The following is a 20,767-nucleotide window of genomic DNA, read 5'->3' as shown; positions in this document are numbered from 1 at the left end:
TTGAGGAACCCGGACACAGTACCCGGTAAGGGGGTAGCGATGCCGTAGCAGCATGGGTGCCTCCTAACTCATAATGACACCCAATGTATTTCAGCGCTCTTTCACCTTCACTCGAAATTTTGTATTGCGGAATACAGAGTAAAGTAATTCCTTCCTTTAATATAATTTTTACTGGTTCTACTTTCAAACATCCTACATCATTATTGTGCACTGCCCATATACAAGTCGGCACTTCACTCAATTCAGTTGGTAATGGCAAAGATACAAATTGCGATACAGGAGTTTGTTGTGACAAAATCATCAGAACAATATATTACTGCATTCAATTTCTTTATTAGATTCAATCCCAACAAAGTTTTCCCGCAATTTGTCGTCAAACGAAATGGACAAGATTCAGTAAATGGACCCTGTGTGATTGGCACTGGTTGTGAAACTGGACTAATAACTGGTATACCTGAGAACCCTACTGACACATTTCTATGCCTTGACAGTGGTATATCTGGAACCTGCTGATGATCGATTGAACATTTCTGTGCACCTGTGTCCACTAGAAAAATGTGCTCCCTATTCCCAGCATTCATTTCTACGAAGGGCCCGTTCTGGTCAATGGGAATAGGCACTGGTTCTAACCCCTGTTTCGGACTATCCTAGGGGAACAGTACATCATCAGATGTAAAGTCTCCAGAGGAATATGCATGAGAGAGATTATCAAAAACATTTCCACCATTCAAGGCGTTCTGTTGTTGATTCTGATTAATCTGATTATTCTGAAATTGTGGCCGCATCTGGTTTCTATTCTGGCCCGCTATTCCTGGCCGACCTCCAAACGGTCTTCTTGGCATAGTCCCATTCCTATTCTGTAATTGTGGGCATTGTGCTCACCAATGGCCTTCTTGTCTACAAAAGGGACATTGATTTATACATATTGGACCCCCTTGCATGATTGATGATAATGCAAATTGGACTCTAGGCAGTGCATTTCCGCCACCTCTATTATTTTTGGCTACCTGCTGTAGTAACACTCTTGTTTTCAAGTCTCCTTTCTTATTTCCTTATCCTTTTCTGAATTTACCCGGTTCTCATAATATTGAGCCATATGTAATACTTTGCTTTGTGATTATGCTTGCCATGCACTTTCAGATGTCATTATCAATGTCTGAATTTCTGGTAACAATCCTCGCACAAACTTATCAACAAATAATCTCTTCCCAGGTTAGGTACTTATTTCTTGACCACTAAAATCTGCAAATACATCTTCAAACTGGTAAAAAAAATCTGTCTCTCCTTCTGATTTGCCTTGTAGACAAGCAGTCAATTTGTCCCAAACTATTCTCTTCTTATGCATTAAAGTTTTCAATTTTTCTACTATTCCTGAAGGCAAAGTTAAATTTACTTGCCGAGGTTTCTCCCCAGCATTTCTCTCACTATCAACATTGATCAAAGTTTCCCATGTATCGCCTAACATCGCAGCATCATTTATACTTGTAATCTGCTTCCATATGTCCGCAGGAAGTATCACAGGGAACAATAAATCAATGTCACTCAGTGTAAAAACAGATGAATTTAAAACAGATTCGATTTCCTTATAGAAACCCGCATTATTTTTCCTAACGTCAGGGACCGTCTGCTTTATAGTGTTCACTTGCTGCCTAGAAAAGGGAAAATGTACAAACTGTGCAATAAAATGGGCTTCTACCGTTCGCGCTGGAATCGCTCCATCAGCAGCAACCTCTACTTTTGGGACACACGTGGGAGGCAACTCCCTCATAGGTAATTGCAATGTAGGGGATTCTACATCTGTTTGTTTATTAAGCAACAAAGCCAAATCAAGGCAAAAAACAGTCATTCCAGTGTCAGACGAAAATGCTCTTTTATAAATCGTCATCAAATCAGGAGGACAACAAACCTTCTTTTTCATGCATTCATCCTGTAAATACTCAACCATAACCTACCTTCCTCTGCATTTCTGGTGTATATTGACTAAACATATCGTTTGCTTCAATTGGGGAAATTGCGGCATCCGTAATCCATCCAAGCACAATTCACATCTCTTCTCTAACAGGTTTCAACAGTGGACGAAATTGTTTCTGGACATATGACATATGCAGTTCACGCTTATTCATTATCTCTTTATGCAACCCATCAAGTTCTTGCTTAAAGACAAATATTCGCCCTACATGTTCTCGTATTTTCACCTCATTATCTTGTCATTTGGAAAGGGAAATCAAATCACGCAACTCTTGGGGTACCATTGTGCTAGTCAAATCACTCCATATATTAACAAAGTAATGTCCCATACATTCTAACAATACCTGCTGTTCACCAAGGCCTCTACGATCAGATATGGAACTTTGCACAGCCACCTCATTGCCATCATCAATATACGTCTCAGCCCACTGTTTCAGTTCGTCTTTCCGTTCCTTGCTAATCGTACTATGAGTCAGTCTAATACTTCCTCTTTCTGGCCCTATTGATGCAGAACTGCCAGCTAAAGCGTATAACTCATGCGCTGTAGGAGGTGGAGAGAATGATGTCATTGGCGCAGATGGGACGGCTACTGCAGGTGCAGATGGAATCGTGGGAATAGCAACAGGAGGTACATAGGGGTGGTGCAACTGGGTCAGTACTTGGATGATCATTTCTTCGCTATTTTAGTATTTTATTAATCAGTTCGTCTGATGTATGCAAATCTTGTGAAGGATATATTTTCTGTATGTCTAACTGGAAGGCCCTATCCATGTTCCTAATGGCTTCTGTCTGCTTCTGTTGATCATGCTCTAGCGCATTCTCTACAGTTGATTTATGTCTACGTGCATGTTTCTCTCTACTTTTCAAGCGTAGATTTGCTTCCTTCCTCCAGTCTCTTACAATGTCGAACGCTGCAGGTCTGGCCTTTTTTCGTAGCAAAACTGATTCTAAATGTTCTATATGCGCTAGTTCGAAGCTCCCATTATTCGGCCACTGAAGTTCTGATACATGTCTGGTCTGCCTATGCCAAACCGCATTAAACACTATTGCCCCTATTCCGTATTTTATGTACATATCATGTGCCGGCGATCCCTTGGGGGGTGCGGCCGGGCCAGTTTCCAAAGACTGTCTACTGCAGTGAAAAAATCTCACTAAACAGGACGAAAATTTCCCAGGCATGGTTAACTCTTACCTCTTCTTACCCTGGGCGTTTGTACTTGCAAGTGCAACACTCAACCAATATCAGGACATTTAAGAATTGGGGTACGACTCACCTGATCAATCAATTCGTCTCTCAGGACGCAACTCGCCCATATACAGATGCAACCAAGAATCGTCATGACCACGTGTCTGGCACAATTTGCCTCACTTCCAGGACCCTCGCCTCAATGCTCTCATTCAGGCGCCATCTTTGTTAGACCATTTATGGAATAAAGGCACAATAACCATATACTAAATGACACGCCAGTCATGAGGTTTGAATTCCAAATAAGTCTGGTTTATTCGTAAAGTATCTCAGTCGGCTGACCGGGTCTCAATGCCTCACAACGTGTGTTCCCAGGCACTGTGAGATGAGAGAGAGCGAGCAGCGCTAAAGCAGTCATATATATACATAATACATCATCCTTTACAATATCATTCGGCCCACCCTTATACATGATGAAAAAGCTAGGGTTCAGTAATTGACAGTTAATCATGTAACTTCAGTCAGTCTAAACATTAGTATTCTAGCAAAGACTGCAGAGGCAGTTTTCTGTTATGAGGAACACAGGGCACTGGTGCACGGGAAGATATCATGTTCTAGCAGGGAGACATTCCAACCAAAGTTATCTGTTCGCTGCGGCTCATGAGCTAAGGGCCAGACAGTTCTGAGGCAGAGAAAATACCATTCTCTGTGAAAGAGCACCGTTTTTTGCATATATTTCACATTTAACTGCCTTTTACAACAGCGCTTGCAAGACAAACCGGCACCTGGACTACTGATTAGGCACGGCTCTGTGCACAGCTTCAAGGCCTCCATGAGAGGCAAACAGTGTATTTCTGTACGGCTCTACATTCCTGTCTATGTTAGCATTTCAGAGTGCAAGCTGTGGCCTTGCACCGTGTGTGGATTTGAAGCATAGAATATATTTGCAAAGCGTTACAAAAACAAAAAATGGCTGGCATTTACAAAATTGACTCTCAATAGTCACATTCAGGTTTCACGGTTAGCAATGTTTGTCACATGATGAGATTTGCTTCTGGCCAACATACTATTCATCTCATTCGGGCTATGCAATTTCATTTACGGTTTAACAAGGCCTTTGGTTCTATTGAACCAGATTGGCTAGAATCTTGTCCTGCTCTCCTCTCCCCATCTGTGCGCCGGTGTGCAGTGCCTTAATTGATGCCTGAATGAGAGGGACTTGAATTGTAGGTGAGGTAAGTGTGCGTCCTTAAATGGTAGTGTCAACTTGGTCACTTATTAGGCGCTTATACAATTAGCAAAACATTTTCAAAGTGCCCATAGGGCACACAGGGTGGGGACAGAGGAAGAAAATGAATTACAGAAGGATAAATAATTGCATTAATGAGAATGAAGAGAAGGGAACGGGAGACAAACCCACTATGCCTTGTGAGTGTTCAGAAGTGCAAGTGCAAAGGGGGAGGGGATATGGATCTTTGATGCTCATGGAGAAGTGCTCAGGGTAAGTACTAAGAGGAGAAGAACGTAAGGTCAACCACCGATGAGTGGGTGAGCGAGTACAGTAGAAAGACAGTGGCAGGGATGAGAGATGTGGGGGGTCAAGGTCCCAAGGACACATAAGGGCACTGTACATCAGTCACACTGCTGTAAGATTAGCAGGGAAGAGAGGAGGAGAAGGAGAAAGTAAAGAGAAAGGACTTGTGACTTTTTCAGAACTTAAGGAGGTCTTGCTCAAGACGTGGAGGGAGAGGGAGGCTGTTCCACAGGGGAGCCAGCTCAGGAAAGTGATCGCCCACCAGCTCTCTGTTTAGCAAAGCGCTTAACATGCAGGGAGTTGGTGCCGGAGGAACAGAGGAGTCTAGCAGGAGTATATTTGGTCAGGAAGCATTGACGATAGAGTGGTCCCTGGCACCAGATAGCCTTGTGTATAAAACAGTGGGATTTGAATTTAATATGTGCTGAGACCGGGAGCCAGTGAAGACTTTTTAGAGCAGGAGAGATGCTGTCCCTGGGCTTGAGGCCGTGGATACGGCTTGCTGTCCTATTCTGGGTTAGCTGGAGGGGTTGCATTGTGGAGGAAGGAACATTAATGAGGAGGCTATTGCAGTTGTCTAGCTTGCAGATAACCAGAGCACAGGTAATGCTGAGTCTCTGGAGGAAGGGGAAGAAGGGTAGAGTCGCTTTGAGAAGGAAGAGCTGGAAGTGGGACTTCTAGCACAATGTCCTGAGTATGAGGGATTAGGGAGAGGGAGGAGTCGAATATGAATCCACGATTCCTAGCTACAGTGGAGGGGGTAGGAGGGCCATGGAAGAAAGCCAGAGTGCAGGGAAGAAGTATGGTGCAGGAGACCCAATAGGGAGAATCTCTGTTTTGCTGGCATTGAGGCAGACATTGTCCTCCATGGACTATTTTCAACCCTAGTGGATTGTGAATTATTTTGTATATTTTCCTGAAGTGAGGGATCCTCCCCGCCCCCTTCCTTGGGACTGGAGAAGGCTTATTCTATTCAGTGAGTATCTTGTTTTTTCCCATTCCATAAGAAGCAAAGTATTATTTTATCAAGATCCTTAAGAAACTGTGGGGACCATTACATCAGTAGAATCAACAGTGGGTAAAGGATCACTGAGTTAATAGACATTTTGATTTTTTCTAGGTGACCCCACCAGCAGAGGAATAGCAGGAACACACTGAATCTGCTGGTTATCTGTATGACCATCGGTCTGGCTTCAGAGCGTCGAGAGGCACAGAAACTGCTCTCCTGAACATGTGTGAAGATCTGCTCTCTAACTTTGACTCCAGATATCACACTGTCCTCACCCTACTTGACCGTTCCTCTGCCTTTGACACAGTCACTCATGTCACCCTGATCAATCATCTCAGCGTGAACCTTGGTATCACGGGTCAGGCCCTGGAATGACTGACCTCCTTTCTCTTGGGCAGACCCTCCCAGGTCCAACTAGGGTCCTTTCTCTCCACCACCACTCTCTCCACATGCAGTGTTCCCCATGGCTCTATCCACTCACCCTGGCTCTTCAATGTCTATATGGCCCCTTTGGCCTCCATGATCTCTACTTTCTCCTCTGACAGTGTTACACGGATCACACAAATCACTCTTTCAGGCTCCCCTCATCCTCTGCTCTGTCCTCGCTCATTCCTGACTGTATATCCTCTACTCAGGGATGGTGCACCTCCAAAGATCTCTGCCCTAATTTCTGTAAAACAGAGAGTCTTCTCATTGGGATCCCTGCTCCTGCTTTCCCTATCTCTCTCTCTGGCCGCCCTCCTTGTACCTCTTCCCCCCACCCTCCTGTCAGGCAAAACACCTTGGTGTCATCTTCATCTCCACACTCTCCTTCTATCCTCACATCATGGACCTTGCCAAGAAATCCCACCTCTAGCTGCACCTCCTCAAAGGTCGTCTAGCTTTCCTCACCTTCCCCGAGAAATTCACTGTCCCCAGAGCTCTGGTTCTCTCCAGGCTCGACTATTGCAACAGACTCTTTCTCAGTATTCCCAACTCCACTCTTCACCCTCTTCAACTAATCCAGAACCGGACGGCAAGACTTATTCTTTTTTTTTTTAATTTTTATTTTTGTCGGCAGAAGTTCACAAGGCACATACGTCAAGGCAACAAATAATTAAAGCAAAAATAGCATAAAACATTGTAATGGTTACAGAATACAGTTCCAACAGTGGATATAGAGCATCAACAATACAGAAATACACAGCAATAATCACGGTGCATGAGTAGAGACGGAGATAAACCGGAACCGGGCGTGTTCTCACTTTGATTGTTGAGATATGTGTTAAATTCGCTCCAGATGTTCCTGGGGCGAGACTGGGCGGGCAGCATTGTCAGGTATTCCTCCTCACAGTTCCGCGACCATGTGAGCATACCCAGCCATTTATGAGAGGCCGGTGGGGAGGAGCGCTTTCAGTTCTGAAGTATACATTTTTTGGCAATCATGCAGCTAATATTCAAACACTTTTTCAAACGCTTAGTTTCGTCAGACAACCAGACCCCAAACAGAACCGCCAAAGGATCGGGATCAATTACAGTTTCAGTTACCGCACTCAGTGTATGGAGGACACTGTCCCAGAAACCGGACAATTTGTTACAGGTCCAGAACATATGCAAGTGATCAGCATCCACCACCCTACAGCGCAGGCAGAGGTGCACCTCAGAGCGAGCAAACCCCGATGTCCTGCGTGGTGTATAGTAAAGCCTATTGAAGAGCTTGTATTGCATGGCACGAAAACGGAAATTGAGAGACATTTTTTGTGTGTGGTAGCACATATCCTCCCACAATTCATCAGAAATTTCCTGCCTCCAGTATGGGATCCAGATGGGCTGTGGGGTCTCTGACGTATAATAGGACATTGTCAGCATACAGGGATATTATTTCAGGCTCGTCAACCAATCATACTCCTTTACGCGCGTGCCGTCCTCGGATAAAGTCTGCCATCGGTTCTATCACCAATGCGAAAAGGATCGGGGAGAAGGGGCAGCCCTGTCTGGTGCCTCTGAATAGAGTGAACATCTCGTATGTTAGTGAGTTTACTCGTACCCGCGCAACGGGGAAGTGTACAGGAGTTTAATGAACCCTATCATGTTAGGGCCGACGCCCATTGTTTCGAGGACCAGTCACATATATTTCCAGGAGACCATGTCGAAGGCCTTCTGAGCGTCCAGCATAACCGCTACGGGCTGGACGTCTTGGTCTATATGGGACATGACATTAAATAGTCTCCTGATGTTATGGGAGGTGGACCTACCGGGGACAAAGCCTGCTTGGTCCTCTTGTACGAAGTGCGTCATGATGGGCAGAAAGCGGTTAGCAATGATTTTAGCAAAGATCTTTGTATCTAGGTTCATGAGGGAGAGAGGTCTATAGGACCCACACTCGTCCTCAGGTTTACCTGGTTTGAGCAGTACCGTGATGGCCACTTCCCGCATGGAAGGGGGAAGGATAGTGGCTCGGAGTGCCTCATTCCATACCTCCAACAGCCGGGGGGCCAGAATAGCCACATGCTCTCGATAGAAGTCCGCCGTGAGGCCGTCAGGTCCCGGCGCCTCGCCTATGGGCAAGTCTGAGATAGCCGATACTATCTCGTCTAGCGTGAACGGGGTATCCAGCTGGTCTCGGGTCTGTGGGGAAATTTCCGTGGTGGGGATCTGGTCAAGGAATTCTCGCATATGTTGTTCAGTGTGCTCTAAGGGCTGGGAATAAAGGGATCTATAGAACTTGGTGCATATATGAAGTATTCGATGGTCCGCCCATTGAGCGTCACCGTTCTGATCTTTTATGGAAGTGATCTGTGTGCAGCCCCGTTCCCCCCTCACAAGTGTCGCAAGTGTCTTGCCGGGTCTGGCCCCCTCTCCATATTTCCTAGCGGCCTGCGGGCGGCTGAAATAATGAACTTCGCAGGTCGCTAAAGTGTTGAACACCTGGAGCTCGTCAGAGATTTGGGCCAGAGTAGTGGGGTCAGATCCGGAGGAGCAACATTGCTCCAACCTTTTCAGTTTGGCCTCAGATCGTCCAAAGGCAACCCTAATATCTTTCAACACCCCTGCCTCTCGGGAAATAGACATGCCCCTAATGTAAGCCTTAAATGCCTCCCATCTGACCGCGGCGGTCGTGTCTTGAAGAGAGTTAAGCTCAAAGAAGGACTCAATGTCTTTTTTAGAGCTTCGGACTTAAAGCGCCAGGTGCAGAGTGTTGGGATGGGAATTCCCAGCCCTAAGGACAGTATGATCGGAGAATGATCTGAGAATGTGCGGGGCAAAATGCGTGTATCCTCCACCCTGCCCATAGCATCTCTCAAGACCAAAAACAGGTCTATCCTGGACGAATTATCATGTACAGACGAGTAATAAGTGTAGTCCCGCTGCTGGGGGTGAAGTGTTCTCCAGGCGTCGCAAATATTGAGCGACTGCATGTGGCCATGCAGCCTGCGTGGCGCGCTATACAGGGCTCTGGGTGTAGTGGCAGTTCTGTCCAGGGCCGTGTCCAGTATACGGTTCAGGCCCCCCCCCCCCATATGATCTGCACTCCCACAAAGCCCAGCAGTATGGTAGTTACGGTATCAAAGATTTCCGGAGAATCTACATTGGGACAGTAAGTGTTAACCAGCAAGTACTCTTTATTGACCAGTATGCAGTGTATTATAACATAACGGCCCTCGGGATCAACATAGCTTTTATGCAGCACAAACTTAATTTATTTGTGGATCATTGTGAGAACGCCCCTAGATTGTGTGGAGTAAGAGGTAAAGAACCAGGCAGAACCCCATGATGGGGCAACAGCTCTCGGAATGAGGCCATCGGAGTGTGTCTCTTGTAAAAGCAATATCTTACAGTTGTGTCTGTTAGCATATGCAACAATCTTCCGGGCCTTAGTGTGGTTGCTCAGCCCCTGAATGTTCCAGGACATTATGACTGTAGCCATGTCAGAGGTAGGTATCTACAGACACAGTACCCATGAATCAGTGAACACCCGCTCCCGTGATGGTATGAGCTCTCAGTGTTGGAACAGCAAGTGGGCGTGGGGCCCTTCAGCATACGCGCTGCAAAACCTTGTGTGCCTTTTTGTAAAACAACCCCTTTCCCACCCCCCACCCTCACCACTAACCCTGGATCAGCAGTGTAAAGATCACCCACCCCTAACGACGCACAGTTGGACTGTCCCCAACCTGGCCCAATTTTCCCCGAGGTCCAACTGGGGCCAACACACACCAAAAAAATGAGAAAAAAAAGTGCAATCGCAATGGGGTGCGCCTTTGCCATGCACCAGCACGCTTGGAGCCAAATGTCTCAGTTGCAAAACTAGCAGTGGTGGCACAGGCCCCACCCCCTAAGCGGGTAATCGGGTACCGCACACGAGCCCCCGCGATTCCGAAATAGACCAAAACAGTTTTGACAGTCAAATATCGTACATCCCCGCATCTCAAATGCGGGGAATGGAGTGTATAACTGAGAGATTAAGGACCTGAACGATAGGAGAACAGAAATTAAGGTAGGACAACAGAACAGTGTGAGACCGGCTCTGTGAAGTGCGTTGTGAGGATGTGCGCACAAGCGCTGCAGCACGCAAGGACTGCAGGGGCAGAGCGTCACAGTAAACAGAGCAGCCTTACCAGTACCACAGTGCACATTGAGTAAACAAGTTCAATAAGTGTTCACAGTCCGCGCCAATCACAGTTAAGAAGTGTCCACTCAGCCTTCTCCAGAGCCCTTAAGCGGTATTCGCATCTCGATGAATTTCACCACCTCGTCCGGGACTGTGAAAAAGTACAATTTGCCATTATGAGTGAGCTTGAGACGAGCCGTGAATAAGATGGCCTACGTACATTGCGTTCCCTGAGCATTTTCTTGACGCCAAGAAATTGGCATCTCTCCTGCTGTACTGCCACAGAAAAGTCTGGGAAGATCCTGATGACATGAGACTCCAGTCGCAGCGCCCCTTTCACCCGCGACAGGCGAAGAATGAGATCCCTGTCACAATAATCAAGAATCTTGGCTATAATGGGTCTGGGGATGTCGCCAGGTTGGGGTCGTGGGGGGGGGGCCCGCTCCACCGTGAAGTAAGGGGAAAGGTCTGGATCCCCCAGCAAATTTGTCCATAGCACCCCCTTTAGCAGCTCCTTTGGAGCGACTCGACATGGCCGGAACCAGAGGGCACGACAAAGCTCGGTCGATGAAGCCAGTGAGTCGGGTATGGAAGGGATCCTGTGAGGGCACGATAGCAGTCCCCGCCGGCTCCCGCCAGGCAGCCCAGTCCAGGCCCCCCGCGGTCGCAGATGGGGCGCCGGCACACCTCGGTCATCAGCGGCCTAGGCCCCTAGCGGAAAGGACCGTCCGGCGGGACCGGGGCGGGAGCGAGCCGGCCCACGAGTGTAGTTTGTGCCCCAGGTGTCAGGGCAGAGTAGCCAGCAGCGAGTCCAATGAGGGTCACCCGGTCATTGCACGATGAGAGCAGGGCCCAGTGTAGGCCTAATGGTGGCGAGGCACGGCAGGACAAGGATCTCCAGTTCCGAGAGTCCGATTTCTCCCAGAACTCGATGTGCGGATAGGGCTCAATGGCCGCAGTGCAGGGATCATAGCAGGTACACAGGATCGAAGGCAGAACCGCAGATGTCAGCGGATAAGCGGCGACTGAGCACGGAGCTCTCACGCTAGGCAGCCATCTTGCAGGCTGCTCAACAGCACCCCCCGGCAAGACTTATTCTTGACCTCAAGCCCAGGGACTGCATCGCTCCAGCTCTGAAATGTCTCCACTGGCTCCCGTTGCCCACGAGGATCATGCTCAAGGCCCTCTATACCATCCACAAGGCTTTCTGGGGCTATGGTCCTCACTATATCCAACTCTCTCTTCCTAAATACCTTCCTTCTAGAGCCCTCTGCTCAGCTAACTCCAATTCCTTGCAAACATTTGGGGGTATATCTCTCTCCTCTGCTGGTGCCTCCCCCTGGAATTGCCTCACTACCCCGATCAGACTTGGGCCAGACCGCCTGAATTTTGAAAATCTTCTCACAACCCTCCTTTTCTCCTATTCCTTCTCGCCCCCCCCCCTGCTAATCTATCTGTTCTGCTCTTCCTAAAGGGCTGCATGGTTGCCCTCAGAGTCACACAGATTCACTGTGCCTGTGAAGTCCTTTGCCGTCCTTGTACTTATTCAGATCCCTGCTGCCCTGACTGCACCACCCCATTACCCCTTCCCTGCCCGCTGTAATGCTCACCTTAGCTCTGCGGGAGAATCTGGATCGTTGATGCTGGGTTTATGCTTGGGCCGCCTCTTTCTGAAATGCTTTTTAAAGCTTCAAATAACAAATCGTGAATAAATAAAGTAACATAAATAATACAAACTGGTCCAAAAACCACAGAATCTGCGAGGGTTACGAGAAGAAAAGTATCACATGCCTAGAAATCATGGAAACATTAAAGACAATGTTTTCAGTTTTTAAATACCAATATCACAGAGCAAAGCAAATATCTTTGTGGGAGGAGACCCACCAAACCAAACCATTAAGGAAATGTTCAGAAGGTCACTGGAATTTAAAGCAAACTAAACATTCAAAAATTAAATGAGTGAATGATGGAATATTATGCACAATGACATCATGACTTATACACTGATGACGTCATGATGCTATAGCAGAACAATGGTAATGACAGGCAAAAAAAGATGGTCTGCAGCGTTGCCCAGCGCAATGGCAGAGTTTAAGAGTAATTCAAAACCTTCCAGCTATCACCTCTTTTTTTTGCTATTGTCACCCCTAGTGGCACAGATATGCCCAGACGTGGGTCCCGTGCCTGCTGGACCTAGAGACCCAAGCTACTCCTCTGCCCAATGAGGCCAAAACTGGTCTCGGGATGATTGTGGACTTGTGCAGAAGCCATGCACCAAGCAGTCTGGGCTGAATTTCCCCTTTTGGGGTGGGACCAAGCCTGGTTTGTATATGGTCTTTCTCCGGTTGCAATAGCTTGGCAGATGAAAACGATGTTCTGGAGCGTTTCCCGGAGAAATGGCAGAGAATAAGACTAATTCCAAACCTTACAACCATCACCTCTTTTGTTTTGCATGACGTAAGAGAAGGCCATGCCCCGCTTTATTCCATCCCCAGAAAATATAAGGGCAATGGTCTCAAATAGGGACTTCGGCCTCAGGGTCGGCGTAAACAAATTAATTCCCTGCCCTGTGGCAGGAGTCACGATCTCTACTTGACACATTCGCTGGGCTGGGAGGGAAAACTCTGGGGACAGAGCGCAATGTACAGGACAGGCACTGCCATGGAAGCACTCGGATGCTTCCAGCAAGACTGCATCCCTGGGATTTTTCCTCTATTTGTTGCATTGTGATGGCAGGTAACACCCTCCCAAGAGAGACAGCCACTCTGCAGGGAGCTGCCCTGTGGACAGGAATCAAAGGGCACACCCATTCACAAAAGGAGTAGCCTCACACCAGGGTGCTGCATTCAAAACAGGCCCTTCATTCCATTGAGCAGGAAAGGGGTTAGGGTTAGTGTAGACATAGGGACATACAGCGGGAAAAGGGTTCTGCTGTCTTTCTTCTCTGTGCCTCTATCTTTTCTTCCTGTCCCCTCCACTCCCGATAGCACAAAGCACTGTGGGTGTGATGTCAGAAGGTATAAAGACCACTTGTTTCAAGAACAGGGATTAAACCCTTAAAGCAGGCTTTCTTATGCCCAATCACCTGTAGCCTTTTGCCTTTAAAAGAAGGGTTTTAGACTCCTTCTCTGAATCATCTCTGGATGCTAAACATTCTTCAAGAAGATTTTGGTGGATCTTTTTCAGAGGCAGTCCTTTACAATATCTTCCAGTTGTCAAGTGAAGACAGGTACTTCAAGGCAGAGGCAAGCTCTGTTCTCTAACCATCCCGAGGGCACATTGCTGGTGACCTGCTCCTGGAGCCAAACCTCCCCAAGTGGAAGTACCCCTAAAAGTGTGCACCTGTTTCCCCCTTGTTTGGGAGTGTGAGATAAGGGATACGCTTGCCCGAGAGCAATGACAGACTGTATCCCTGCTCTTTCACTATGAAACCGCTGCAAGACATGATTAAAGCTTTTCAACACTGTTTAAAACCTACATGATCCTCCAGAGCTGTCTCCAGCATGCACTGACATTCACCTTCGAACTGCAATTACGCATGTTTGAACCAGTTTGCTGCTGCACCGTGCCATCTGAAGTGCGTCATTGCCTCTGCTCCAACAAAAAAGCATTGCTGTACTTGCATTGCTTAAGCCTCTCCTCAAGCCACAAATCTGTTTCATCGACAACCCAGTTGATGATCGAACTGACGCTGGTGTTCTCTCAGAACCACATTCTTCGGACATTGCATCAAACCGACTCACTTGCACATTCTGTCATCAGTTCATCCACCATTAAACCTCAGCCATTAAATCTGATCTGGTGACAAACACATCTGCATTGTTAGAGCATCATTCTAAACTGCAGTCTTCTTTTGTTTGACCCCGCTTGACATCTGTTAGCTGCTGTACTCCCACAAATGCTGTATTTCAAACTAACTCAAACCATCGGACAGTGCTGTGAAGCCTCATTCACTGTTGTCCCATTGTAAACACACTGCCAAGGTCATATTGTCTGCATATGCACCTTGTCCATTTTGATACTGACAAGGCCACTTGAATCCTTTTTGAAATTGAAGAACATCTTACTATCTTGCATATTCAGTGTTATTCCTACCGGGTGGGTTTTTGCAGTGTTTTCTATTTAGTTGTTATTGTATATAGTGTGTTTGATTAAAGTACATATATCACTGATGTAGCACCATAAAGCTAACAGATGACGTATGAACTGTGATTAAAAAAAAAAGAAAAACTCAAACGCCATTTCTTTCAAACACACACCCACTGCACTAATGATGGAGCAGGGAACCGTACTGCATAGGAAATCCATTCTTTTCTTGCAGCCTGTCCAAGTGCATTAAACACAATGAATATAAGATGAAAGTCTTGTTGACGTTTTCACGTGTGAGTGTTTGGCAGTCTAGGATAAAAAAAAACAACACTCTGCTTTTAACAAAAGAAAATAGGGGCGAAGAAAAATAAGCCTTGGTGAACACATGACAGAAACTATTAATTCTCTTTAATAGCAGGATACAACCCAGCTTTTTATAGTTTCTCAACCATGTCATACATTTGGCACAGCTAAAGGAATACTGTAGCTTTAGCTCCCTGACAGGAACATACCCTATTTCCCAACACAAATAGGTCAGGCGTTCGGATTCCTTGTAATGCACGAAGGCCAAATTCTTTGCAGGAAAAAACACGACATTGACGGCTGCATGAGGGCAGGAAGGTATTTTGTTGAGTGATTCAGACCTGACATTGATTTAAAAGATTATATAGATACAGAACACATTTCTAACTGTTACTATCAGGTAGACCATATGTCGATTGCTGAGCAAAATATATCAGTTCCAGTGCAACCCCAGAAATACAATCTAGATGAACCTGAACTTCAATTCATACTTTTTGCATCTGAGTGATGTGGAATTTGATACTTCACATTGGAAGGATTAAGAAAGGCACCAGTTGGCAGAATTCACAAAATTATTAGATATGTATGACACGCACATCTGCAATTGTGATCAGAACAAACGGGCAGTTCACAATGGTGCCAAAATCTGAATGCAGTGTTGCAAATGTTTGAATTCCGGTATACCTGCATGGGTTTTGCAAATTAGCAAGTTGCTATGACGAGGCGCTGGAAGGTTCATGATGGTTTACATTTGTGCAAAACAACAGACTGTTCCCAAATGTATCAGTGCTCATTTACTAACTGCCACCTTTATAATTAAATAATGTTTTATTGATTGCTGTTGCGAGTGCTAATGAACACTTCTTTTTACACGTAAAAGGATTTTCCTAGTTATTTAGATTATTTGTGTAAATGCATCATATCTTCTTGAAAAAAATACATTTTCGTTCAATTCTATCCATATTTAAATCATTGCACAATATTGCACTGCCAGACACCCAGCATTTTTTTGCATGTGCAAAATGTATTTTTGTGCTGAATCCGAGATTTGCTGATTTTTATGCAGCAGAATTGTCAATACCATCTGCTTGCAGGAAGCTTCGCTCATGTTCTAGTTTATCTGAGCACCTTCAAAAGAGCAACATGTGTTTTGTAAAAGTGCGAGGGTCATTTAAGTTCAATTCTGTAGGTGCCTCACAGTTGAGACACTTAAATAGGTAAAAAAGGTGTAGGGAAGCCATTCACACATCTTTCCTTCCTAGGTAAGATCATCAAGAAAGCTGTAGCCGCGCAACTGCAGCAACACATCAACACCAAGAATCTCCACTAAACCTACCAATCTGGGTTCAGTTCCAGATACAGCACAGAGACAGCAATGATCCAGGTGGTTGACAATGCCCTCAACATCCTTGATGACAGCCACCCCTGCCTCCTGGTTCTACTCGATCTCTCTGTCGCTTTTGACACAGTAGATCACCAGGCGCTCACTGTCACCCTAAATCGGTGCATGGGGATCAGCGACCTTGTCCTATGCTGGTTCAAGTCCTACCTCAAAAACCTCCAGCAGTTTGTTCAGCTGGACACCTCTAGATAGCCAATGCTACCCATCACCTGTGGAGTCCTGCAGGGTCCCATCCTCTCCCCAGTGATCTTCAATCTATACATGGAGCCGCTGGGAGCCCTCCTAGCCACTCACAACACCTCAAGATCGACTCCATCAAGGACATCCACAGGCTCAAAATCTGCCTCTCGCTGATTCATTCATGGATGTCCAGTGCTTACTTGAAGTGCAACCCCTACAAAACAAATTCCTACTGCTTGCTAAGAACACAAAACACCCAGTCATACATACCTAGCTATCAAGCATGAACCCTGAGGGCTTCACAGCAGATCTCACCTCCTGCACCAAGTCCCTCGGGTTCTACATCGACAAACACCTCTCCTTCAAGACACATATGGTTAAGAAAACTCAGAATACTTGGGATCAGCTCTCCCTCCTGTGGAAAATGAAGGCCTTCCTATCTCTGAGCAGCTTTAGAGCCACTGTTCAAGCACTGGTGCTATCCCATCTGGAAGGAGGCAATGCCCTCCTTGAAGGCCTCTCATCATTCCCCCTTGTGCACCTGAGAAGTGTCCTACATGTGGCCACACTCCTCATCAAGGGTCTACGTACATACAACCACATCACCCCAGCCATCTTTGACATTCACTGGCTCCCACTTCATGCATGCATCACCTTCAATTCTTGATGCATCATCTATAAAGCAGTCGTCCTCCTATCACACAGCTACTTCACAGAGAAACTCAGCATCCATAGCAGACAGCACCCCACCAGAAGCCAGGAGCCATGCAGCTTTGAAATCTGCCACTGCCAAAAGGACAGGACAAGAAAACATGTCTTCTCTACCTACGCCCCAAGACTATGGAGTCTTCTCCTTGTCTGCATCAAGCTCACCCCCTTGCTCCTACAATTCAGAAAAGAACTCAAGTTCCACCTCTCCAAGGAGTCTCTCCTCCTCAACACCTACACCATCACATCACCCACCGCCCATCACATCACCCACCGCACCACCTGACTCTCTAGATGCCGTCCGACCCTCTCCTCTCTGCCAACTTGTACAGCTGTACCACTCCTCTGTGACCCTCTGTATCCTACCCCCTGCTTTATATTTGTTCTGTTGTTACCTCTGAAAAGTGCTCTGTTGAACATCTCTACTGTTGTATACCTCTGTGAAGCGCTCTGTTGTGTATCTGTATTGTTTGTATACCTCTGTAAATCGCTCTGTTGCTAGCTTCAATAATAATAATAATAATAATAATAATAATAATAATAATAATAATAATAATAATAATAATACAAGGTGATATTTCGGTTGAGGGTTGATACCTTCCAGATAAAGCCCTTCACTATTCTAGTGCTAAATCGGTTCAGATCATACGCTTTCCAAGCTGATAGTGAGGGTAGATCTCTCTCCTCCGCAGGTACCTCTCTCTGGAATGGCCTCCCTGCCACTCTCAGACTTGAGCTGGATCTCCTAATGTTCCCGGAAGCTTCTTAAGACCCTGCTTTTTTCTTCCTCCTTCCGACACCCTCTCCCCTGCTAATGTTCCTGGTATGCCTCTTTACTGACTGCCTGGTCCCATCAGATTCTTACAGGGCACCAGGACCCTCCCTGTCCAGTCTACCCTGGCATGTGGTCTCCCCTGACCCCCCCCCCCTCATCCTACACTTGCCTTCCGGGCCCCTCCACAGACTAGCCTGGCTGGGCCTAAACTCCTATATCTCTCCAGCCCCTTACCTCACACTTAGTTCATGGACCTTCTCTCCCCTGCTCTCTCTGCTTTCCCTTGGCAGTGCCTTCCTGGCCTTCCCTGGCACTCAGTTTTCTCATGTGCCCTTTCTCTCAGACCAGCACTTCCCCAACTTCCCTCTTCCCTGCACTTCTCGGTACAGCACTTGCATGATATGAATATCACAAGGCCTAGTAGGACTGTTTGTTTTGTCCTCCCTGCCCCCCCTTTTCTTGTTGCACCTCGAAACACATTGTGTATAGGCGCATTATAAATACCCAATAAATAATATAAAATAGCATTGTCTTTCTCAGAATCAGAATCAGTGACTCCAGAATCGTATTGCTGCTACCTGGGCGTGGACTGGCTATGATGAAGGATGGCAAAGGGGGCCAGGGAGAAGGTACCCCGGAGGAGCAACCGGAAGGGTCCATGGAAAGGAGGTATAAGAAGCAAGCAAGAGAAGGCGGTGGCGAAAGCAATTCAAAAACAGAAGCAGGGAGGACAACAGTGGCCTTGACGTACTAGTGCGGAAGCAAGGTTAAGAAGGATATTACACAGCGTCTTACCCCGAGGAATCACAAGGGTTGCAATGCTCCAAACGGGCATAGACGGCCAATAAGTAGAATGGGGTGGCTAATTTGGAGGAAGACTAGACCGCTGTAATCGTAACGAGATCCATGTGTGATGGAACATTCAAATGGCAGCGTTTCCATCGATCCCAGAGCTTCCAGAAGGGGGAGATTGTGACAGATATACAGGCATTTTTTGGCAGGGAAAACAATGCCTTCCTAGGGAATAGGGTTAGGTACCAAAGTAATGTTCCTCACTTTTTAGATTGTATTCTATTGTGTACTGTTGTATTGTTAATGGATTTGTTGTAGAAGTATAGAAGGCCCAAAGGCATCAATGTGCTAAAACCCATTGATAAGGGAGGAAGAGCTACTCAAGTCCAAACTCAATAGAGATATGTTTTCAGGTCCTTTTGAAACTGCAGATGGTCAACAATGTCTCAGAGATACGTTGACTGGGAGTTTCACATAGTGGGAGCCAGAACAGAAAAAGATTGTCTTCCCATTCATGCACTGCAGTAACTCAGGATTTTAAGCAGGATTTGTGAGGAGGAACAAAGCAATGTAACTGGCTTATATATGGTAAATTTACAGCAGAGATATTCTGCACCAGTACCATGAATGGGGCAATGTACCAGACATGATAACTTAAACTTAAACTGCTGCCAATCGGAAGGCAGTACAGCTGGGGAAGCACGACTAAAGAGTAAGAAAGCCTTGGCGGTCCAAGCAAATACCATTGCAATAATCAATGGAGCCCATGATGAAAGAGATAACCACTTTGCTCCGAGACTCAGGCAGAAGAAAAGGAAGAATGTTTACTCAACACTTCAGCTTGACGAAGCCCATCTGGCACACAGAAGAGATAAGGGCTTCTCTGGATCTTGAAGCAATAAGTTTCACCCCTAGGCTTTTCACCAGCTCAGGACAAGCCCGGAAGGAGGCAGGCCAATAGTTGACACTCTGTGAGGCCTCAGTGGTAGCAGAGCCAACCACTAGGACCTCAGTTTTGTCACCATTTAACTTTATTGAATTCAAGGCCATCAATTCTCCAATGGAAGACAGGCAGTTGCTCAGTTTAAAAGGAGGATCTGATGCCAAAAAAAGGAACCTGCATATCATCTACATAGGTGTAAAAGCCTACCCCATGGTCAGCAATAAGTACTGACAATGGGCACAAGATACAAATTAAAGAACATGGGGATGAGACCAAACCCTGGAGAATGCCACATGTTAATGCCAAGACGAGGATTTAAATTGAGGAAGCAAAACTGTTTGAAATCAATTGGATACAAAATATGTAAACCATAAAAGTGAACAGCTTGGGATACCAATCCCTTCTAGAATATGTAACAGAATCCTGTGATTAATGGTATCAAAATTCGTGGAACGTTCAAGTAGACTCAAGTCTCTGATCTTTCTGCAATCCTGAAGCAAGAAGATGTCATCAAGGATAGAAATCATAATGGTGCTCATAAGGAGACGGAAACAAAACTGGAATGGGTGAATGTGGCAATTGGTTTCAAGAAATTGGGAAAATTGTGGATTGACAATTGCCTCCATCAACTTCATGAGGACTGCGAGGAGTGAAATGGGCCAATAGTTGTCCTCCAAAGAAAGGTCAAGATGGGCCGTCTTCAATAGCAGGGAAACAATTGCATGTTTTAGAGACTTGGGAATTGTCCCAGTCACAAAAGAGTACTGTAAGGATGCTGCAACTAAGGCAATAGCCTCCTCAGTAAGGGCCTGGTTGACATACAAAGGAATCGGGTCTGTAGGGGAGGCTGACCAAAGTTTGGATAGAATGGTAAAATCCATGCTCATAGTCACTGGTGGAAATTGGGAACTCCCTGTAATAGACTGAGGCAAATTACACAAGTTCAAAGGGCAAAGTAAGGCAACCCCAAAGGACTGCTGAATTATGTATATCTTTTCAGCAAGGAAGGAGCCAATCATATCACATTGAGCTTGCGTATGCAGAGCATCAGCCAACGGCTGCACAGAAGCTGAGAGGTCCCTTGCCACAAGGAATAATTCCAGAGAAGAGCAGGAAACTGTCAATATACGATTTATGAAAAAATAAGCTTTGGCAGCTTTAAGGGCAGCTTGGTACTCCATCGAAGTTGATTTATATATCTGCTTGGCAAAAGGCTTAACGTTTATGCGCCACTTGCATTCAGCATGATGGCAGGCCTGTTTAAGCAACCTAAGAGTATCTGAATACCAC

The sequence above is a fragment of the Ambystoma mexicanum genome, chromosome 2q (genome assembly GCF_040938575.1).
Source record: "Ambystoma mexicanum isolate Mex_15411 chromosome 2q, UKY_AmexF1_1, whole genome shotgun sequence".
Lineage (NCBI taxonomy): Eukaryota > Metazoa > Chordata > Amphibia > Caudata > Ambystomatidae > Ambystoma > Ambystoma mexicanum.
This window is presented reverse-complemented; position numbering follows the sequence as displayed.